Here is a 23,396-nt window from a genome sequence, read left to right as displayed (position 1 = left end):
CACCCCACGCACCTATAAGTCTTTGGATGGTTGTTTTGAGTATTTATATGTATTTTAAGAGTATATAAGTCATTAAACTCTCATTTAAACCCTAACACTTAAATAAAAACACATTCCCTCCCAAAGTTTCTTCAAAAACCTCCATGAGAGTTCAAGGTGATGATGGAGCTTGAAGATGGTTCTTCAACGGAGTTTCTTCTTCAATTATAATTGGTTTCTTCGAATAAGGTATGTGAGTTCTTAATTGAAGGCTTTCTATCATCTTAGAGCCAATTTCAAAGATGATTTTCAAAGATTTCAAAAAGATGGAAAAGTCAAATTTCTACTCTAAGTCTTGAGTTCTTACATGAAAGGTTTTTAAACGTTAAGATATGATGCTATTGATGTATAGTTGATGTTTTCCAATGAAATTCTCCATGGACCCTTGACCTTCACAAAACTCTCAATTTGACAAAAATATGTGTTATGTGATCATCCTTTGATATTGTTGAATTCAAGTGTAGATTGTTAAATAGAGAATAGTCTCAAAGATTGTCTCATCTCATACCATCTAAACGATCATAGAAATTTGGGCATAGCCCTACATAAATGTAAAGAAACCACAAATAGGCTTATACAAATAGTACTCAAATGAAAATAGAATGAACATAAGAGTCTTAGAAAACAAAGCAACTTCATAAGCAAGATAGTGGAATCGCCCTCGGAAAGTGAGGACCTACCCACTTGGATGATAGAGAATATCCAAGCCTTCTTCAAGTCGTCTCAAATGAGCATTCAATGACCGGAACTTAAAATATCTCGGAAAAAGGAAGAAAATGCGGTTAGTACGCCACTTGTACTAAGTATGAGACCATATACACAAATAAGAGCAAAACATAACTAAAAAGGGACATTTGGTTTAAACCATGTTCATTTACCCTTTTAAAAGTCTTATGCACAATCAAGCAAATCATACCAAATAACAGTACATACTTACTAACTCAACCAAGTAATTTTCATATCAACATACTTGAACCCATAACCTAATACAACCCTATCATCAAGGAATGACATCACAACATGAATAACAGTTAATCATAGCATAATAAGCAAGACAACTATCTATGTATCCTTATCAAATCAACAAGTGCAATGACCAAGCAAAGACCCATAACATTACTCAACAAGAAATACAACAAGAATCATGACTAAAACCCTACTTCACATAACATGACGTTTAGATATATATTTCATCTTACTTTAACAATATAACCTAACACATACTCATAGGTGAACTAATCAACATATAGTATCAACAATGTGCAAGTTCATCATATACATATCATATATCATCATAATCATAAACATACATAAGAACATCCTTTTAATACTCCCGTCAAGGCTAACTACTGCAATGCTTAGGTAAAATCCCATACACCTACCTAGACTAAGCTAGACCCCTTAGGTTATCCTAGTTAGAGTTCAATCCTTAATTCATTTTACCTTTTGGGAACATCTTGACCTAACCTACATAGACCACATGAGCTAGTGTGGAATCCAATGTCATAAAACCCTACATCAAAAGAAGGCGGACTACTTGCCAAAGTAGTACCAAAACATAAAACATAGCAACTATGTGGATTCACTAGCTAGTATTTCTATGGGGGCAACATAGTTCAAAAACTAGGAGATATAACTGGGACCCTTTTTATTCTCTATGCATTGTAGTCTCAAATCTCAAGAGTACTTTAGTGCTACTACCTTCCCTATGTTAGAAGGAACACTCCTCAATCTAGTTCACTCGGTGCTAAGCTAGAGTCCCTTTTTGAAATGTCTATAAGCCTTTAATTATTAATCATACCTTAGTTTAGGTCATAGGGTCTACCCCTTGTATAATCATCATCAATAATATCTCAAGAATAATTCTATGAGTATAATACCTTTCATTACAATTCATATAAGTGAGATTAGCACATTAGCATCTCGTATCATAATAAAGCACATTGATAGTCATCACTATCCTTATAACACATACACCTTAATCAACCTCACAACTTACTCAAGACATTTAAATTCAACATCACACCATTCTATCAATCCTACTGCAAGGCTTACTCCAATATAAAATCATGACTTAACCACAATTAATCACAATTGGAAGTAATGATAGAGATCATAAGACTTACCAAGTCTCCTTCATAGTTCATCATTTAGGCCTTACCGTAAACCATCAATTCAATCCAATTTAGATGTACCACATCATAATTCATTATTCAACATGATAACAATGCTAGAAGAGTCACTACACCATAATTCAATACTAAATAAAAGCTCAAGACAAGATACTTAGGTCAATTCTTATAACCTAGATCACTTCTCAAGAACTACTATGAAAGACTAAAAATCATCCTAATTTGTTCATTATTAGTGTAACAACATCATATAATAATTATTTAACCAGCAATTAATTCAATTGAATCAATCACAACCTAATTCACATCAAGATCAAACCTAGGGTAAAAGGTACATGATCTTGTTCTTCGATTTAGAACAAACCATCACAAATTATCATAATAAAGTTAAAATAAATGTTAATATATTCATTATATCCTAAAGACATCATAAACAACTTTGTATATAACATAAAATTTGTAATTGAATGAAACCCACTTAAAAACTCAACTTTTTAAAATGCTTTGAGGAGCCCTTTGAGGAAAGAAGTCTCAAAGGTGAATTAGATCCCATACCTCAACATTTGATGAAGATTTTATGGTGAAATCGTTCTTTACAGCCCCCAAAACCTCCTCCTATCTCGTCTTCAATGGTGTCTTCGAATAGAGAGAGAAAGAAGAGAGAAGAAAGAGAGTTTATTTTGTTAGGTGAGTTTAGAATAATGAGGGTTGGGGGTATTTATATTGGGGCTTAATTAACTTAATTATATTACCTTAAACCCATAATTAATCACCTAACCCCCTAACTAATTAAATGAAACCAACTCTAAAATGTGCAGGAAAGTTGCAGGCCCATCGATGAGACCTTGACCGACGGGTCGTTGGTCCATCGACGGCTAGGCCTCCCTTCCGTACTGCAACCATAGTTCTTGTCTGAGACTATGAAATTGGGTTTAATCAACATTTTGACTTAGTGTGGGACAACGATTGGCATCGACGCCCCATTGATCCACACACGAGTGGTCTTGTCCCTTTCGTGGTTGCACACTGCCTTGGTAGTGTTGCCTCCTACGTCCTAGGGTCCTCCTCAAGGGACCTTAGTTCATACTTGGGGATTCGTACCCGGACATTTTGACCACGAATCAATTTTAACACATGTTATAAACCCTTCCACCTAATTTCATAAATTTCGAACTCGTAAAAGCTAGTCAAATAGGCTAAGGCACGCTAGCACCTCTTAGCACTAATTTCCAAACGTCATGGATGTTGTTGGACATTTTGGTTCCTAAGATTCATAAATTACCTATATTCAATAAATTAGGTGTCAAAATAGTGTTTAAACCTCATGGAACCTATGTTAGTTTTTAATACTCGTCTTGGATTTTTAAAGTGTTAGATGTAACGGATTGTACGAGCAAGCGCTTCACAACTCACTCAAGTGAATCTTAGAATCACCATTGGTGTGAGGATCTCATGTTAATGTGATTGATGTATTTATAAGTATGTGTATTTCATCATTGGTGGTCTTAAAAATTATTTAGGTTTGCCTATAGAGGGTGTATGGGCAGTCTTTCTGGGCTTGCTTAAGTGAGTATTAGGATAGATTTTAGTGAGGGAATAATATGTTAAAAGGTGTGCAAAGTGAAGTTAATGAACTTCACTGTAACAGTGAAAAACTTCGCTGTTAAAGTGAAGTGAGTTCACTATAATGCCCTCCTTAAAATGTGACTATTTGCATAAATGGTTTCTTATGTGTTGTTAAGTTGGTAAATGTTGTTTTTATGCTTATAGTATGATGTTTTAATCAAAATACATGAAAATCATGTTATTTACTAAATGTCCCTTTTTCATGGTTTTGGCATGGCTTCCATACTTAGTACATCTAATGTGCTAGCCCCTTCTTTTCTCTTTTTGACTAGAGTGTAGGGAATTGGAAGTCTTGGTGTGACATGGAGGATAGATGGATTTCTAAGGGTTAAAAATGAAGTATTGGTGAGTCCTCATCGATTCGAGGACAATATCCACATGTGTTCCCTTATTTCATTAGTCTTTATTTTATGTCTTGTATGGGATTAGTCCCAAGTGTTTTATACTCTAAAGTTTAGATGATTAAAGGAGATGTTGTAAATATTTAATGTTTTAAGAGAATGTCTTCCGATTGTGTAATGTTTATGAAAAAAGTTCTTCTTGTGTGAAGAAAGTTTTAAATTCTTACTCATTTTAGTATGACTATTATGAAATGAATAGTACGAGTGGCTTAGATGAGACTTCTTGAAGTCTCATTTGTCGTGTGGCGACACAAGGACGCTCTTACTTCTAGGGTGTACTTGTGGGTCGTCACAAGAACCTTCAACTTTTTAACCTTTCCTGATAGATATGCAGGAAGGATCGTAGGTTAACCTATGACCCGTCATCTTTCTCTGTGGTTCTACACTTGTCAGATTTCCCTGCTATACCACCTACGATGACTCACCCACAGTCTGTGGAATGGTCTACGGTCCGTTCTAGTACTTTATACAGTGATTACTGAAATTCATCTTCTTAAACCAAGACTACGACTGACCACCCTCGACCCGTCTTTGTACTATAGTCCGTACGTATCTCCATTGGTGACCACTTCTTCACTTTTCATCTCACATCTTCGTCAACCGCATCCAAGCTTTTTTTCCTGCAAACATTATACACAAAACATACACAAAATAGTCCTAGAAGCATACAAACTCTAAGTGAAACACATCAAAAATACTATAAAATCGTAGTATATCAATATCTTTTAGTTAAGATCATACATCTCATATCATATACAAAGAAACTAAGTAAAGTCTATGTCATGACTTTAAATCAGACCCTGATAATGCTTATCATACCTCTCAGTGAGCAAGCAAATATATAAATTTACAGAAGATAAAAATTTAATGAAAAATAAAAAAAATAGGAATAAATATACAAAATAAAACCATACTATTGAAAAATAAATATGATACACAATATATGAAAGAGGTGTGAAAGTGACCTAGAACGACAAAGTAACACAAGAACTAAATCCCACGCCTGGTGTCACCGCTACAGGAAATCTACGTATACATACAAGAGAGCTAACTAATCAAATGTACAAATATAAGCTAGTACAAAAGAGAGAAAGTAGAAACTCTAAGCGACACTCACGTGAGATTGAATGCTCAATGAGGACTACTTGGACTAATAGTTGCATAAGAAAAATATGTATAATCTTAGTACGAATACCGAACCATGGTATACTCAGTAGGCATCATAAACAAATTGAGCTTTGAAAAATCAAATATATGAAGATGCACACAATTCTAAAATTACAATGGATAAGTTCTAAAAATGTAAGCCAATAATCGAGTAAAAAGGAAATAAAAACACAATAAATTGAATACCAAAACATTGAAGTACAAGAAATTCACTACACACACAACAAACCAAACATCAGGATGATGTGATCCAAGAGATAAATGTTGGGAAGTAGAAGCTCGAAATATACCTCAAATCACCCAGAATCATACCTCGAAATTATCAACTGCAATGCGGTGGAATAAAACCCAAATTAAATCAATGGACCTTACAAAATAATATATGGGACTTATCAACAACATAACATGTAGAAAAATATTGCCCAGATCCGAATCAATGGGCTTACTGGAATGATACCTCGGACTTATCAACGTAGAAATAACCCAAAATGCATTAAAACTCCTAAACCAAGTATTTTAAAATTTTAAGTCATAAAAAACCTAGAAACTTTGTGTTTTCCATAATCTTATTTTTCCTTATTTTAAAATGTGGTCCACTCATTCGGGCTTAAGAAAAAGCGGAAACCACTTGCTGGAAATTTAACACCCTACAAACTTCTAGATAAGGCCCGAACTATTCTTAATTTGTTTTTTAGACCACTTTTAGTGATAATTAAATTTCCATTATGTGTTAAGGTGAAGTATTTAGTGTGATAATGGATTTGAATATGAACTAAGGCCACTAGACACACCTAGCACAAAGTTGAGTAGAAATTTTCCTTATCGATTAAGTTTTGACATAAGATTCTACTTAGATCAACTTTAAATGATCATATCTCTCACCAAAAATGAAATACATGACCCATTACCTATAAATAGAAAGTATATGAGCCCTCTTTCCAACACTACCAAGTTTGTCTCATTTCGAGTTTGGAGTAAAAAGTTACAATCATTTTACCAAAGACTGCCAGATTAGAGTTTTGCGAGTCTGTGAACTACGAAACCATTCTATAAGACATAGATTAAATTATAACCCCTACTCTCAAGTCATAGGAAAAGTTCAGATATTCAGTTTTGCGATCCAATTCCTACTAATCCATTTTACACATCGTCAGATATTTTAAAATTTGTAGTTTGGACTCGTAGCATAGACTTTTAAGCTGGAAAAGTTGCATAAGTTCTATATACTGGATCTACGTGTTGTAAAAATTTCTATGTTTCATAGATACCACCCGTAAAATGAAATTTTAAGGCTTAAAATTCAATATAAATTCCATGTATGGGATCTGTGGTCTGTTGATCTAACTAAGAATCATAGATGCACCTGTAAAAGGTTTTCGTTAGTTTTAAAGAAGGGTAGCCCACCTCTTCTGATCCTAAACCACTACTTTATTAGACCTATTCAGGTTTTAAATAATGTTTATTAATCCGTTTACATTCAATGCTTCCAAGTCTTAGAGAAAGGATCCAGTAGGAGAAATCTACGGGTTCGAGTTTTCTGCAAGTTTTCACCAATTTCATCAATAACTTTATTGCTCATGGTATGTAACACTAATTATAGTGATAGAATGAGCTCGTACTAACTCCCTACATCTATATCCTATCAATAAAGAATAATCTAGTGTTACATCCTTACTTTTGATAATTCTAGAGATGAGTTTTGTTATTGAGTTCTAAAGGCTCTTTCTTGATTATTGAGTTGTTATATCATGCATAGAGATTCTTGCGTTGATTCTTCATTTATATTATTCATTATGAACCCTATTGTTGAGTTACTACTAAGTTAGGATTGAGAATCCTTTTATTTAATCATTTTTGTCTTAAAATGATTTTTGACAAAGTAAAGACAAGTTTTAATTAGAGTTTAAAGATTAATTTTGAGTAAGTATGAAGGGACTAATTGATTCCCAAATGTATCATATTTACATTGAGGAATAGAACTTTGATTTTCCTAAAGATTTAAAGGAGTTATCGGAGATAATTTAGACATTTCCTCTTAAAGAGGATCTTTTGAGTAATTATATCAAAATGAAGAAGGAGTATTTCTACTTGATCAGCATGAGTGTGTGTATATATAGGGAGTAGTATTGAGTACCGATAGGGGGATGAGTTCAGGAAATTCATATTCCATATAAATCATGTAGCCAATATGTGTATAGGATCGTACTTTTAGATAACTCCTTATTGCTTTAGATCATAGCTTTAGTTGATCCATTTAGTTGATATAACGCCCCATATCCAAACAAGGCCAAAATACAGATTTTTAGAAGTTGCAGGTGCCGGCGATGGATCCAACTACGCACCGTCAATCGACTTAAGGTCTATCAGTGGACTCCATCGATGGGCCAGTCAACTTTCATTTCTTGGTCATGAACAATAGTCAACTAGTACGGAGCGTCAGTCGACTTCATCGATGGGCCTGTCAACCTACAATCCTAAGTCGCGAATGACTATCAACAAGTATGAACCGTTAGCCGACATATGATCCATCAGTCGACTCCGTCAGTGACTCCGATAGCTTTTGAGTCAGGGGTCTTTTGGTTTTTTCGTTGTTCATTTGGCCCCTAAGCTATGTAATTTTGACCCCAAATCATAAGGTTTTAGTCATTTTAAGACTTAAGTAAGTTAAATCATTAATCAAAACTTAGAAAATTAGAAGCAAGAGAGGAGAAAAAGGTCAGGATCTTAAAAAGGGTTGGTAAGGTGGTATATGAGTTAGAGTTTCCAGAAGAACTAGAAGCAGTGCATCCAGTTTTCCACATCTCGCTCTTGAAGAAATCTCTGGGTTATCAGCCTTCGTAGTGCCATTAGAGAGTGTGTATGCAAAAGATAGTCTTTTTTATGAGGATGTAACAATTGAGATTCTTGACCGTAAGGTTAAAAGGTTGAGAAACAAAGAAGTCGCTTTAGTTAAGGTTTTGTGGAGGATTCAATCCATAGAAGGGGCTACTTGGGAAGCAGAAGCAGCCATGAAAGCCAACTATCCTCACCTCTTTCTTTCTGATTCCCTAGTCTAGCTTAAGATAATAGTTCCTCTTCAATTTCTCAGTCATTCATGTGCAAATTCATTCTTAGTATTATGCTCCTTCAGTATGTACTTGCATTTTAAGTGTATTTTCATGTTCTTGGAACTCAGTTCAATCAGAAATTCAGTTCTCAGTGCTTAGTTGTAGGGATTATGTACCAAATCAGATTATCGAGTTACTAGTAAGTTTATTGCATAATTTTAGTACCCTAACTACATATTTCTTTAGTTGTTGAATTAAACATGCTAGTTCAGATATATCAATAATTCGGTCATACATGTCTCAGTTATTAGTTCATCATTATCACATTAATTATGTCATTCTCGGTTTGCATTTTCTGTTTTGAGTTATCCACTATTACAGAAACCCAGTCATAATGTGCTAATTACTTAATTCATTGAGTACAAAATAATAAGTTGGACTAGGATTCAGCATATACACAAGTAGTCCTAGAACTACTAGCCAAGTATGTTATAAGTCCCCTATATAGGCATCATTTCAGTCATCATGCCAGCAGGCCTTTATACCTCTGGGAGGGTATATTGGGTCCTCTCAATGGGGTATACATCGGAAACCACATTTAACTCGTGTGGTTTTATTATCGGTTATTAGTAAATCCTACAGTTCAGTCAAACTCTATTGTATTAACCATATTTACAGTTCAATTAGTATTCAGTCTTAGTAAATTATAAATTTAGTCATTTCATCCAGTTAGCTCAGCATTCAGTATATCATGTTCAGAATATTATACTTGCTTTTATGTTTTTTAGTTATGTATTATTTCAGTTTCACTCTATCCTACATGTTCAGTACCTTTTATGTAGTGATGCATATGTGCGCTACATCTTCTTATGATGTAGTTCAGGTTTTCAGCATACAGATCACGCTTAGATCGATTTCCAATCTCCAGCTTAGCAGATTCAGTGGTAATTCCTCATTCTCCGAGCATAATATTCATGAGTTTCTTTTAAGTATTTTTAGTCCTTTAGTTTCAATTTTGCTAGACTTATCTAGGGTTGGGGCCTTTCCAAACATTTCTAGTTAGTTAGAGGTTATTTTGAGACATAAATAGTTTCAGTTTAGTACTGAGTTAATATCTTTTTTGTATTAAACTCATCACTTTTCATATATCTCAGTTATAGTATATGAGTATTCACCATCTTTTCATTTTAATTATGATATAGCTTCCGCATTAGTTTATTATATTTAGTATTCTCATGATTATGAGTAAGAATTTTTAAATTTAAATTTTTTTCACTCCTTTATTTAGATACATACAGTTGAGCATGTATGTATATCCATTAAAGTCCATTCATTTATTTATTTCACTTTGACTATATTATTAATCGTACATTCAATGTACTGATATCATTCGACCTGTACTTTTACAATTTTGATACATCTGTTCAGGATCATCAACAGATTATTAATTGAAATCACTTTGCCCTTCTCCTTTGATATTTTTGGTGAGTCTTCCTTGCATTTCTGAGGGTACGATTTTTCATTTCATTTTTTACTTTGGGAAGTCAAGGATCGTGTCCCTACTTCCATGTTAAACTTAGAGGCTTCATAAATAACTAGAGTTGATTTTTTTTTTTACAGAATTTATATCTTTAAGGTGTTCTGCAAATATTATATTTTGATTAGATGACTGCTAGAGACATTTAAGTTATATGTTTTCTCTTTAAAGCTTTTTATTTGCTTGGATCAAATCTTCTACTAAGTAGGCAGTCAAAGCAAGGTTTTCTTAGGATCAAACAATGGTTTTCAAGTGTCCACCACATTTGGGGTGTAGGTTCGAGGTGTAACAAACTTGGTATTAGAGTATAGAGTTCAAGAGTGCTAGCGTATTTATGAAGTCGTGCCTAGTACGGTCTTTCTTATCAATTGTAGCATGACACATCTATAATGAGAAAGCTACGACATTGAGTAACATTTAACTTTCTTCTTACACATGTTCATGTTATAGAGTTCACCATTATAAAAATAAATTTAACTCGTGCTTGCACATGTTTTCATGACTCAAAAATGGACGTTATGGCACATGTCGAACCCCACCAAGATAAATCAGCCTCAACCCAAAAAAAATTGAAAAAAAAATGTAGAAATGTAAAACAAGAAAAATATAAAGCAAAAAACTTATTCTTTCTTATAAAACCCCCAAAATATGGTTGCACGTGTACAAGCCACTAAATAAATAAAGTGTAAAATTAAGAAATAAGCACAAGTTTCAGTGTTTGATTCTAAAATAGAACAAAGCTTAAATAAAAAGAAAAAGGGCCCACCAAGATGACAACCAACTACCTCTAAATACTCATTTGACAAGTCTTATAAAATAAAAGAAGAAGGACGATGACATAATTGCAGGCTCAAAACGTACACAAGTCTAGAAGCAAGGAGTGATTACGAACATTATGATAACCAACAACAACCTAATAAACAACGAATCTAGCTAGAAGTCAGATACTTCTTTTATCGTAAGCAAACCTACTTAAACTGCAAACGCATAAAAGTTAGCCCCACCTAACATTTCTACAATACATGGATCACAAGGCTCAATATACACAATTCAATCACTAACACGAATCAAGTAAGTCAATCTGAATATGAAGTATATCAATCACACGCACCAAGTGCATCAGTAATAATTAAATATTAATTCACACATAGGAGTGACAAACGAGCGAGTCGAGTCGAATATGAGTCAACTAAAAAATGAGTTAAATAAAAATGGGTAAGTTACCCGACTCGTCTCATATTATAAATGGATAAAACGAGTTTACCCAATGGACCACTACCCCTCCCCCCCCCCCCTCCCAAAAAGTGTAAAAAAAAATTGCACCCAAGTAGCTCTAAGGTGTTGCACCCAAAAAAAAAATTGCACCCAAATTTTTACAATCGATCTAAAGTGGAAAATCTCGTTGCACTACTAGCCAAAAAGATGGAATATGTGTCTTGGATGTATATTCTTATGCAAGGTTAAGTTCTTACAAGTAACTCTAAGGTGTTGTTGCTGCAAATAGTTATAAGTTTCCTTCAGAAATATAACTTGTTTTTCTAGCCTACCAACGTGTGAGAGTAGTTTAAGCTGACCAACATCTTACTTTGCTATAATCTTCTCAACTAGTGGAAAACATTGTTGTATTTCTTTGTTAACAAAGGGACTCCCAATTACTTTAAGGGGAGGGCTCTTTATCAAAGCAAAGCAATGTGAGTATATTATTCTTGACCTCTTGTGATACTACAACAACATAAATGGAACTCTTGGTTTTAGTAGCCTGCAATCCTGATACATCAGAGAAGTTCTGAAGAGTCTTTTTCAGTAATGTAATAGATATAATGTTTTCCCTGCTAAACATTAAGAGATTATCATCAAAAAAATATGTGCACCACTCCCAATCTACCACATCTCGGATGGAAGTTGAAATCCCTGTTTCTACCCAATAGCTTCATCTCTCTATTAAGGTACTCAATAGCTAGCATAAAGAGATATGGGGACATGGGATCCCCTTGCCTCAATCCTCTTTTTGCCTTGAAAGGATTTGTCAGCCCCTATTTATCTGTATTGAATAACTGACAGTGGAAACACACTCCATCACCCATTGTATGAACTTATAAGGAAATCCAATATTTACAAACATTCTTTTAGAAAAATCCATTGTAAAGTATCATATGATTTCCTAAGATTCACCTTACGAACACGTCTAGGTGATATCCAATTTCTAGTATACCCTTTAAACAACTCATGGCTTAGAAGTATATTATCAATAATATGCCTTCCTTCAATAAAAGACTATTGTGATTCACCCACAAGACTATTCACCACACGGTTCAGTCTCTTATCAAGCGTTGTTTCAACAATTATACAATATGGAACAACAAGCAATAGGTCTATAGTTTGTCACCGGGGTAGGAGAAGGAACCTTAGGTATTATTGTGACAACTGTGCAGTTCCAAGCTTTCATCATGACCCAAGAGCTAAAAATTTATTGAACAACTTCATATAATCAATCCTCTTTTACTATATCTTGATTTTTAGTATAAAATTCTACTGGGTAGCCATCCACCCCTGGTGCTTTACCCTTTGTCATATCTTCCACAGTTTGAAGAATCTCCTCCCTACTAACCTCAACTATCAAAGAAATTTATTGTTCTCCAACCAAGCTCCATTTTTGCATCTCCGTGAGGATCTCTTTTTCTTATTCAAATAGAGCTTGAGACAATGTTTGTGCGGTTATTTGATGGATAGTCTCCAAAAATTTCCTTGCCTAACTAAGCTTTTGTTTGTAAGTTGACATGAACATATTGAACTCCATCAAATCTACCTTTGAACTCTTCATCTTTTTCCAGATGATAGTAATTTCTGCTCCCCTACTTGGCATTTGTCATACCTACTATAGAATGTCTTTGAACTGGGGATGCTCCATCACAGTCGTGTAGAGATAGAAAGGCTTTGAATGCAAAGTAATTCTCTGTCAACATTGTATAATGGTTAGGGAATGATCTGATACTCCTGGCTATAGAAATTCAACCTCAATATGACTAAATTGTTGTAGACACTCAAGATTTCCAAAATCCCAGTAAATCTTACTGCATACCCTGCTTGTAGCTTGTTGTTTGTTACACCAAGTGAGGCAACACCCTTTTGTTCTAAGGGTGGTCAATTGTAAGATATCAACCATTTCCTTGAAGCTAGATATCTCAACCTGAGTGACTGGTAAGCCAATTCTTCCTTCACTGCTAATACATTGTTAATATCAATCTTATTTTTTGTCAAAAATAAAAGCACGTCCTGCTGCTTGAAGGGGCTATTCAGCCATCTCACATTCCATGTACTAATGATCATGGTGGGAGGAATAGATGGTCGGTCGTATCCCCTAATATTTACCCCCTAACACTTTAAAGCTATTAGACAAAGTAGTACCTGTAACATCTTTGTGTTCAGCATGGTATTTGTTTGCATGGATGAGCATGAATATTTACTTTTAGTGCATGGTCTGGTGCATTATCTGATATAGATGGTCTAGTTTGCCATGTTTGGATATTTCTATGCTTTCTCATAAGTGCCTCCTTAAAATCATCAATAGGTGGATCATGATATACTTTACCCTAACATTCTTCATTATCATGCCCAAACTTCAAGCAATCAGAGAAAAACTTGGGCCTCTATTTGTAATTCACATCTTGCTAGAAAGACCCATGAGGAGTATCAAGTGTAACTATTTCCACCAAAGGTTGAGATATGTCAACTTCAACCAGCTCTCTAGTATATGAAATATGATTAATTTCTGTCTTATATCGATTAGTGTACAAACTTTTCCGCACTTGCTACCTTACTTAAAGCTTCCGCTGACCAATATCCAGCTGGTAAACTCGCGAATTTCACCCATAATAGAATTGTAGTTATACATTCTGTGTAGAATATGAAGTTATCCTCCTAGTTTCTTAGCATAATTTGTTTATTGTGATATGTATATAGACCAATCTGGATAACCTCCTATTCATCTGCTACAGAAGAAAATCGGAAGACATAGTAACCATCTTAATGGTATAGATTTGGGGCTTATGGAAGAACTTCCACAGAGGTGTGACATAATTGTCCATAGATTTCTCAAATGGTGTATCCCCTAACATATATCCAATAATCTCCATTCCCCAGTGTTTGTCAGACTCACGAATGTCATCCTTCGTTAGCTTACCACTAAATTATCATCCATTATAGTTGGCATAACATAATCAAGTGATTTCCCCATCTGAGATCCACTATTCTACTTTACCTGAGGATCTGTTGGTACTTTAGTCTCTGGAGTAGTCGTCTTAGAACACCTCACACATGTGAACTGAAGTCGGCGTGAAAGAACTATAGCCGGTACTTCAAGTTTCTTCATAGCCACAATACCTAGCCGAGTACTGTTACATTCAATATTGTTGCTATCTTCATCAACTCCTCCTTCCTCCTAAATGGAATTAAAGACAACATGGTTTTCCCCTGAAGTTGGAGTAACCATGGTATTTGTTGGAGCTACAATGTTATGCTTATGTTTCATGGTTGGTGCATGATAGCATGCCTAGACTAATCCTACACCGAGAGAAAAGTGTAACTTGCTACATCTTTTCAATTCCTAAAGAACTAATGAAAGAAAAGCTCCTGAACTGAGAGAGAAAGTACAAGAGAATCTGTAAAATATTATTCAATGAATGTCCTTATGATTTGATACAACTGAATTAATAGCTAAACTTGGATCATGTTATCTCTAACTAATTTTCCCTCCGCTTCTTCAAATCACAACTGGAATCCAACGACGTAACTGCCTAACCCAATTGAATGGAAATGACTTTTTTACCCCTCCTGGCTAATTAGGCATATAACAACTACTCCTCTTTCGAAGACATCCTTCACCTTAAGGATAGAACAGAGGATATTGTTGTAGTAGTGTATGTAAATCCATCTAAGTGCTATCCTCCTTAGCACAATTAAACCAATTCACTAAGACTTGGGTGATAGATCGTTTGTGTTTGGGAACAACCCTCCAATCAAGAATAGCCTCAAGTTCCATTAGAACATTGCCATGAGTAGACTAATAACTGGTAGGTGTGGGACAACGGGGTTAGAACCAATCTTATTTTTCAATTGTGACACATGAAATATATAATGAATCCTAGCCTGTTGTGGGAACTCCAAGTGATAAGCAACCTAACCAATCCTCTTAAGTACTGGAAAAGGCCCAAAATACTTAGGACCAAGTTTCTTGTACGAGTTACCTCGACAATTGTCTGTAAGGTTGTAACTTCACCTAAACCAAATTACCAACCTCAAACACCCTTTTGAGCCATCGAGAGGTGGTGTTTCAATAGTCCAATAGTTGCTTCCCTTGCTTGTAAACTTCAATCAACTACCTCGATCATATACGCTGAGGAAAGTAGGGAATATGAAGAGGAGGGTGTTGCCTATAAACCATCTCATAAGGGGTCAGATGAGTGGATGAGTGGAAGTTGGTGTTATACCACCATTCCACCAAAGACAGCCAGTGAATTCACTATCTATCACTACCTCCTTTTGGCCATCAGTTTGAGGATAGTAAGCTGAGAAAAAATGTAAGGCCACCCCCTTTATGTTTAATAGTTCTTCCCAAAGCATGCTCAAAAATAGTGTCTCGATCACTCACATAATCATGTTCATTACATAGCCCTTTTAATATCAATCCATTTTTTGATTACTGAAATTCATCAATTATATAATTAATCCTTCACCACATTCCCATTACTCCTTACACATAAATAACAAAGGGAACACATGAGTCATATTACAAACCTAGGTTTAGGAGATCACTTACCTTAAATCAATCAATAAATAACTCCAAAAGCTACAAAATCTATAACATAAGGTATTCACAATAAATCCACGGAAACAACAATATCCACATTAATTATTTTGAAAAATGGAACAATCAACTCAAAAACTCAATTACGAACTTAAGATTTGAATCCTAAATTTAATAATTGAAAATGTTACTCAAGGCCTTAGGAACTCATTGATTAAAACCATTTTGAATAAAGGACTCAAAATTAGTTTAAAATCTCCATTTCAGTTAATAATTTGAGTTCTTAAAAACCCTTTTCCATTTGTGAATACAAATCTCAAGTTTTGATGTAAAATCCATAAATAATAAAAAAGAAAGGAAATTATAGGATCATAAAAGCTTACTCAGATGACTTAGAACAAGAAGTCCTTTCAAAAATCGCCATCAAGGGTTTCCAAGCTCAAAATGGAAAATAAGGCTCAAACCCTGAAATTGGCAGGTCAAAACAATGTCACTTATATGACTGCAGGTTCTCTTAAGCGAAAACAAACCCCACCCAAAAGGCTAGTCTTGCTTTTGCAAGACGCCCTTTGCACACTCCATAAGACACAGGCCTACAGAATTAGAAACATCAACTAACTCTTGAAAATTGAAAATACCCTCAAGGTTCTAGAACCAATGGAACCATCAAAATATGAATATGAGGTCTCATTGATCCGACATCTGTGAAGACCACAAGAAACTAACTCAATACCTAAAAAGGCTAAAACTAACTCAATACCTATGAAAAATTAACCAAGACCTCACCTAGACCTAAAATCGTCCCTCAAAACCAATGGAACTCCTAGAATTCCTATCAATCATCCATTCCCCGAATTTTGACGAAAATCAACTTAAAAGGTAAATTTCCTAAATTTTACATGATCTCGAGTTGGCCATAGTAGTTTTTGCTCTTAACATATGGTGTCACTATATTTTATGTCGTTCACGTGAACGTTCATCAACCACAAGAGTCTCAAATATGTTTTCAGTAAAAAGGAACTTAATCTCAAACAAATGAGGTGTTTACGATTACTCGAGAATTACAACATGAGTATCCTCTATCACCCGGGGTTAGGCTAATGTTGTTGTTGGTGCCTTGAGCAGCTTGTCCATGTAGGGTGTTGCTTATGTCATGTAAGGAAAGAAAGAGTTACCTGGGGAAGTGCATAGACTTGCACATCTGAGAGTCCATTTTTTAGATTCTAGTAAAAGTAGAGTTGTTGTAATGAAAGAGGTTGAATAGTCATTAGTGCCAAAAGTGAAGGAAAAGCAAGAAAGACCCCATCTTACTTGAACAAAAGGCAAATGTTCATAAGCAGAAAGTGATGAATTTTTAATTAGAGGGAGATTGTATGTTGAGATATCAGGTATTGTGTTTTCCAAAGGAGGATGAGCTCCATGAGAGGATCATAAGCTCATAGTTCCACATATTCGATCCACCGGAGTCTACAAAGATATACCATGACTTGAGATAAGTCTATAGGTGGAATAGTATGATGATATATACCATGACTTTGACTCTGACCCACTATGTGCTCCGATATGTATGGCCCCCTCCTTAGACGGGAGGAGGTGACCTCATTGGAGCTAACCTATCGGGCTCTGTTCCTAGTAGTGCGAGGTGTCGTGGGGGAGGTCCTGGTGGTAGGTGGAATATACTCGGTTTCATTTCCTCATCAATCGGACAGGGGAAGGAGCGACCAATTTGGACTTGCCCTATCTTGCGTAGGCCAGAGCTTGATTTGGAGACATGGTACTGCCTTTCACCCTTAAAAAGATGGGCACACAGAGTGCACTATTCAGACCTTAGAAGATATATTCAGGTCTTGTATGATCGACTTCAAAGGTAATTGAGATGATCACCTACCTCTCATCTTTGCTTACAACAACAGTTATCATTCTAGCATCCAAATGTTACCCTATGAAGCTCTTTATAGAAGAAGGTGCAGATCTCCTATTGGACGGTCTGTAGTTAGTGAAGCTGGGTTGATAGGATCAGATTTAGTTCATCGAGCTATTTTATAAAGCAATTATTCAAAATAAAAAAAAAATCAAACAAACGAAGGTTAATTGCCTTTATATTAACTGCACAATTAAAGTAATGAAAAAAATCAAAAAGTAACTGTGCACTAAAATTAAAGAAAAAAACAAAAAATTATTATTAACTTTGTGAGTCATTTATTAACTTCCCACATTATTAAAATTTAAAACAATCAATTTTTTACACGTTAGTTCAACTAAAAGAAAAACAACTAAATATTAAATGTCAAAAATAATGTTGAATTTACATTCTTCCAAACTAATGGAATGGTTTCATCAATTAAGGGAATCTTTATCAGTTACTTAAAAAAATTGAAAATACAAAATTAGAGAAGTTAAAAATAGGAAAATGAGACAGTTAAACGAATAAATAGGACAATTTTACTTGGGATGGTTATAAATAACAGAGTCAATGAAAATTCTAATGTATAAAAAAAAATAGATTATGAAAAATTTAATATATAAACAATGTCATATGGTTTAAATTTATTAAATAAAAAGATTATTAAAAGTAATTGAACAATGAATGAACAAAAAATATGCATTTTTAAAAAAGGTGGAACCGAAGTTTCTTATTTAATTTTAAAAGCATTAAAATTTTTATATCATTATTGGAAGTTTGAAAATTATTTTACTTTTAAAAGTAATAAGTTATAGGAGAGCCAAGTTATATGACATTTCAAAATAATACTATTAAAAATATAATTAATAAAATCATACTCTAAAAATATTATTTAAAAATTCTAATAAAGATTTTTAATTGCTCATATTCTCTCTCTAATTTTTTATTTCAAAATTTTCCTAATTAAAAATACTTATTTAAACATAATTAACTTCAACATATAACGGTAGTATATATAAAGTCAAATAATAAGGAAACAATCATTTTGAATGGTGTAAAAAAAGATTATTCTTTAACTTTTAGTTGATTCTTTTTTTCCACTTTTGTTTATATTATTGAATGATTTAAAAAATAATTATAGGATGATTCGTGTGTGATTTCATTGGATTTAATTTTAATTTTTTTTAAATATTGTTTAAGTTATTATTGAAGATTTTATCAAATTGTAAACTAATGCAATTTCAAGTTTGGAATACTCATTTTTATGAATCTTTTTGTATGATTTGTTCATTTCTTGAGATAAATATTTGAATAATCTGTGAAATTTTAGAAGAAAAAAGTTTCTGTATTGCAATTATTTTAATGAGCAATTTATATATAATAAGTTCTTGAAAGTAATAAATTATTAAGATTGAATGAATTCAAAAAATGTATCTGACAATTTAACTACAAATTATTTTAAAGTATAGCTTTATGTTTTTAATATATCATTATCCGTTTAATATGTTATTCAAAGTTGATTTTGAAATAAGTTTGTTAAAATGTTATTCACCTGTAAGAATTATATATAAAATATCATATATAATTATATTTTTTGTAAATATCATATTGATATATAAATTTTTATAAAAGTCAAAAACTTAATAGTATGCCTACGATTTAATGTTCAAGTTATTGAAATTTCTTAGTATTATGCTTAGCAATATTATAATCATAGAATTTTTCTTAGTTATTTTTAATTTAATCATTATGATTATTTTTTTACATCTTTGCTATTCTAATAAGAGGATAATATGGATAGCATGAGAGTATTTATGCTTTTAAACAATTTAATAAAAGAAATTATAATGTCAAATACAGACACTGAACTTAGATTATATATTGTTTTATTTACATAAATATTCTATTATAACATATCAAAATGCTTAATATTAACATTCTCTCAAATAAATTTCATAATATTATTTTATAATAAGTTAAATTTAAAATTGTAAATAAATTAATGTTATAATTATATTTGTCAACTAACAGTCCAATGCACAGGTACTTATATAAGTTATTTTAAAAATAGTGCAGTACATGATTTGATATTCACTTGCAATGCGCGTGCATCAGAGCTAGTATTACCTTAGAATCTTGAATTCTTTGATTTAAACATTTAATTACTATGATGCCCCCAATTTAAAACAGACAATTTAGTATATATTCTATATTTATATTATGTTTATTTACTCTATCTTATATTGAAATCTGGTATCTTTTCACATTGATGAATAGTGACTTTTTCGAAGGATTGTGACTTTTTTTTTACAGAGTTTTGACTTTTTTGATGAGTTATGACATTTCCAAAAAGTTGTGACATATCAATAAGGCATGATAAGCACATTTTCATTTGATCCTTTAATGTCTATAAATAGAGAGTTTTTTCTCACGCTTTTTAAATTACAAATTGTGTAAGTTTTCTATTCTTTGTGTAAGTTTTCTATTCTTCTTCTTAAAACAAGGATGATTGTGAGAATTGTTCAATTATGCAATTGAAATATTTTTTGTGGGTAAATTAGATAGATCAACAAAAATTGATGCAACTATGAGAATGAAATAACTCAACTTCAAATGAGAAGACTAGCTTGATCATTAAAACGGAAAAGGGTCAAAACCATCCTTGAACTACAGAAAAAAAAAAGTCAAAAAATACCATTCATTCATCTTTTGGTTTTAATATACCGTTTTACTCATCTTATTTGTCTAATAATATATTCCATTCATCTTTTAACTCGCTTATACCTTTAAACTAACAACCCTATCTTTATTTTGTTTTTTTTTTAAGAAAATATTTATTATGTGTGATTCTCCTTATTTGATGAAATAAAATCTTCATCTCAACTAGATTTTCCCCCATAATTTATCCAAACCAAAAGAATATACTTTTTCAAGACCTCAATTATTTTTACTTTTTTTAAATAAAAAATTAGTAGTTTTTTATATTTGTTGTATTGAGACAAAAAGATTGATGTAAGGGTAGTTTTAGACGCAGAAGAGTATTTTTAGATCAAAAGATGAGGGGTATTTTTAGACCTTTTTCTGCAGTTTAGAGATATTTTTTTTCCCTTTTCCATTTATAAAATAAACTAGACATAGATAAGGTTCTCTGATTCTTCTCTATAGCCTCCAATTAAATTTATCCTTTTTTTTGTTTTATGATATTCTTTCTTAATTTTAAAATTAATTGTAATCTGTAAAATTAGAAAAAATCACTCTGAAAATGTCTTAGTTACAACTCTTATATATTTCTCCTCCCTCCCCTATAGTGCATTACTTAGAGCCTATTAGATAGGCTTTTAAGTTGGTTAAATTGATCTAAAAGTCAAACTTTTTACTTAGCAAAGTGTTTGACAATAATCAAAGAGACTTATTTTAAGTTAAGAGTTAAAAGACAGGTGAAGGGTGTTTTTTTTAACAAGTCATTTCATGTTGACCAAGTATATTATCTTTTTGCCTTAATATTTTTAAACAATTTTCAAATTGTCCATATTCTTTAAGGAAAAATAACTTAAATACACAATTATAAGTTTCTTATTGTCTACTTTTCCCTACTTTTTTATAAAATTACTTAAATTCTTTTTTTATCTTTGTAAATAAATCTAGCAGATACATAACTCCCTCATTTCTCCCCACATGTTTCACTCTCCCTATGTCACTCCTTTTTCTCCATAATTTAACTCAATTATCTTTTCAATTACAACCAATATCCAAATTGATTTTCAAATTTTTTCACTCTCAATCAAACAAATTTCAAACATCAATCTTCACTTTTGAATATCCGTCTTCAAATTTTTTCTCTCTCAAACTTATCTGATACTTTGATACATCGTCTTCTTCTTACTCTCTTTTAAAGTTTGTAATCTTTTTATTTTTATTTTTATTTTGGTTCATTGTTTTTCAGTCTCATACACATGGATCCTGATACAAATCGAAAAATATATGATTCTGATGACGAAGGTTGGACAGAAAAGAGAAATTTCTTTTGTATGATCCTTTGAAATAAAAGAAGGCGCCTAACAATGATGTTCTGGAATCCTCTAAAACAAACGTTGCACCCCCACCCCACCCCACCCCCCCACCCCCAAAAAATAAAGGAGGGGGGGGAGGGGGAAAGAGCAGCAACCGTTATTTCCAGACCCACATTCTTAAGATATGTCTTCTTAATCTTCATTAAAATTGTTTGAGATTTATTGTGTGTTTGATATCTTTAACTGAAATTGAACAATACATGAAGTAAATGTATTATAGTGTTTAGTAGATTTAGATTAAAAACTGATACATGCGAAAATTTTTATATTAGTTTGATGCATATCGATTTTAGATTTAGTTTACGCTTATAAAATTCATGTTTTATATGTTTATCTAAAAAAAAGTATCATGAAAAATATTTTGAATTTTTTTTTAAAAAAATGGTTAATGTAAGAGATAATGACTCATTTTGTATAATGTATCTGTCTTGTAGTAAGTTATACTAATATTCATGTATCAGACAGTTGAAATTTGGTATCATTTAAGTTATTTGTGTATCAGAATGTTTGTATTATGTATCATTAATTGTTTTATAGAAAGTTGAATTTGGTATCCTTTAAGTTATTTGTGTATCAAAATGTTTATGTTATGGATCAATAATTGTTGTGTAGACAGTTGAAAATTGATATCCTTTAAATTATTTGTGTATCATAATGTTTGTGTTATGTATCATTAATTGTTGTGTAGTATGATTTGGCGTTTTATTTATGTATCTTGAATATCATTACAAATTGTATTTTTTTTTAAATTTTGTAGTCACTCAAGTATAAGATAAAAAAGATATTAACACATGTCATAAGGTTTGGTGTCCATTTTAACAACAATTTGTTGAAGGATTTTTAAGCGATTTAGGAGAGCATGTATTTCAACTATTTAGGGCTACAATATTTGGACCCATTTTTTAGATATTCCTAAATGTAATTTTTAGGGTCAAATCGTTAAGTGTTTGTTGTTGTTAGAATTGGAACAAGGCAACCCCAATGTGTTGCATACTAGACATCCAAATGGGGGTATCCTGAAATTTGGTATAAATAAATTTGCAATAATAACTGGTCTTAAAGTTAAAGGCAATATCAAAGATTTTGAATACCCAGAATTTCTCCTTCTATACTATTCCAAAAGAGTTTTTCAAATGCAGTGAATAGTGTTAGAAAGAATCATCTAGGGCAACGATTTAAGATGGGCAACTGGGAGAACACTAAAGATGCACTCCAAATGTCTATATTGTACTTTATTCATACATTCGTTTTGGCTCAAACTAATAATACATCTATATCTATTGTCGATTTTTTAATGGTTGAAGATGGTAGATATCTAAATTATTCTTGGAGACATATTTCATTCTAAAAGCTCATCATTTCACATAGACAGGATTTCAATCTTAGCAAACAGTTATATCGATTTATGGAATGCCTTATGCACTTAACTTATGGATATACGAATGTTCATCCCAGCTAAACCCTAAAATTATTGTCAAAGAACGGAATGTCATTCCATGAATGTGCAATTGGAGGGTTGTGGCTGATAAGACAAACTTTAAAATATTTATGTCAAGCATTTTTTAAACGGTAACATTGAATCCTTTTTTATATTGTGAAAATTAAAGGTTGCAAGTTTTTCTTTTTAATATCATTATTTTCTGTGTTATGATACATTATTTTGTGTCTTAA

The sequence above is a fragment of the Solanum lycopersicum genome, chromosome 4 (assembly GCF_036512215.1).
Source record: "Solanum lycopersicum chromosome 4, SLM_r2.1".
NCBI classification, from domain to species: domain Eukaryota; kingdom Viridiplantae; phylum Streptophyta; class Magnoliopsida; order Solanales; family Solanaceae; genus Solanum; species Solanum lycopersicum.
Note: the sequence above shows the minus strand (reverse complement) of the source record.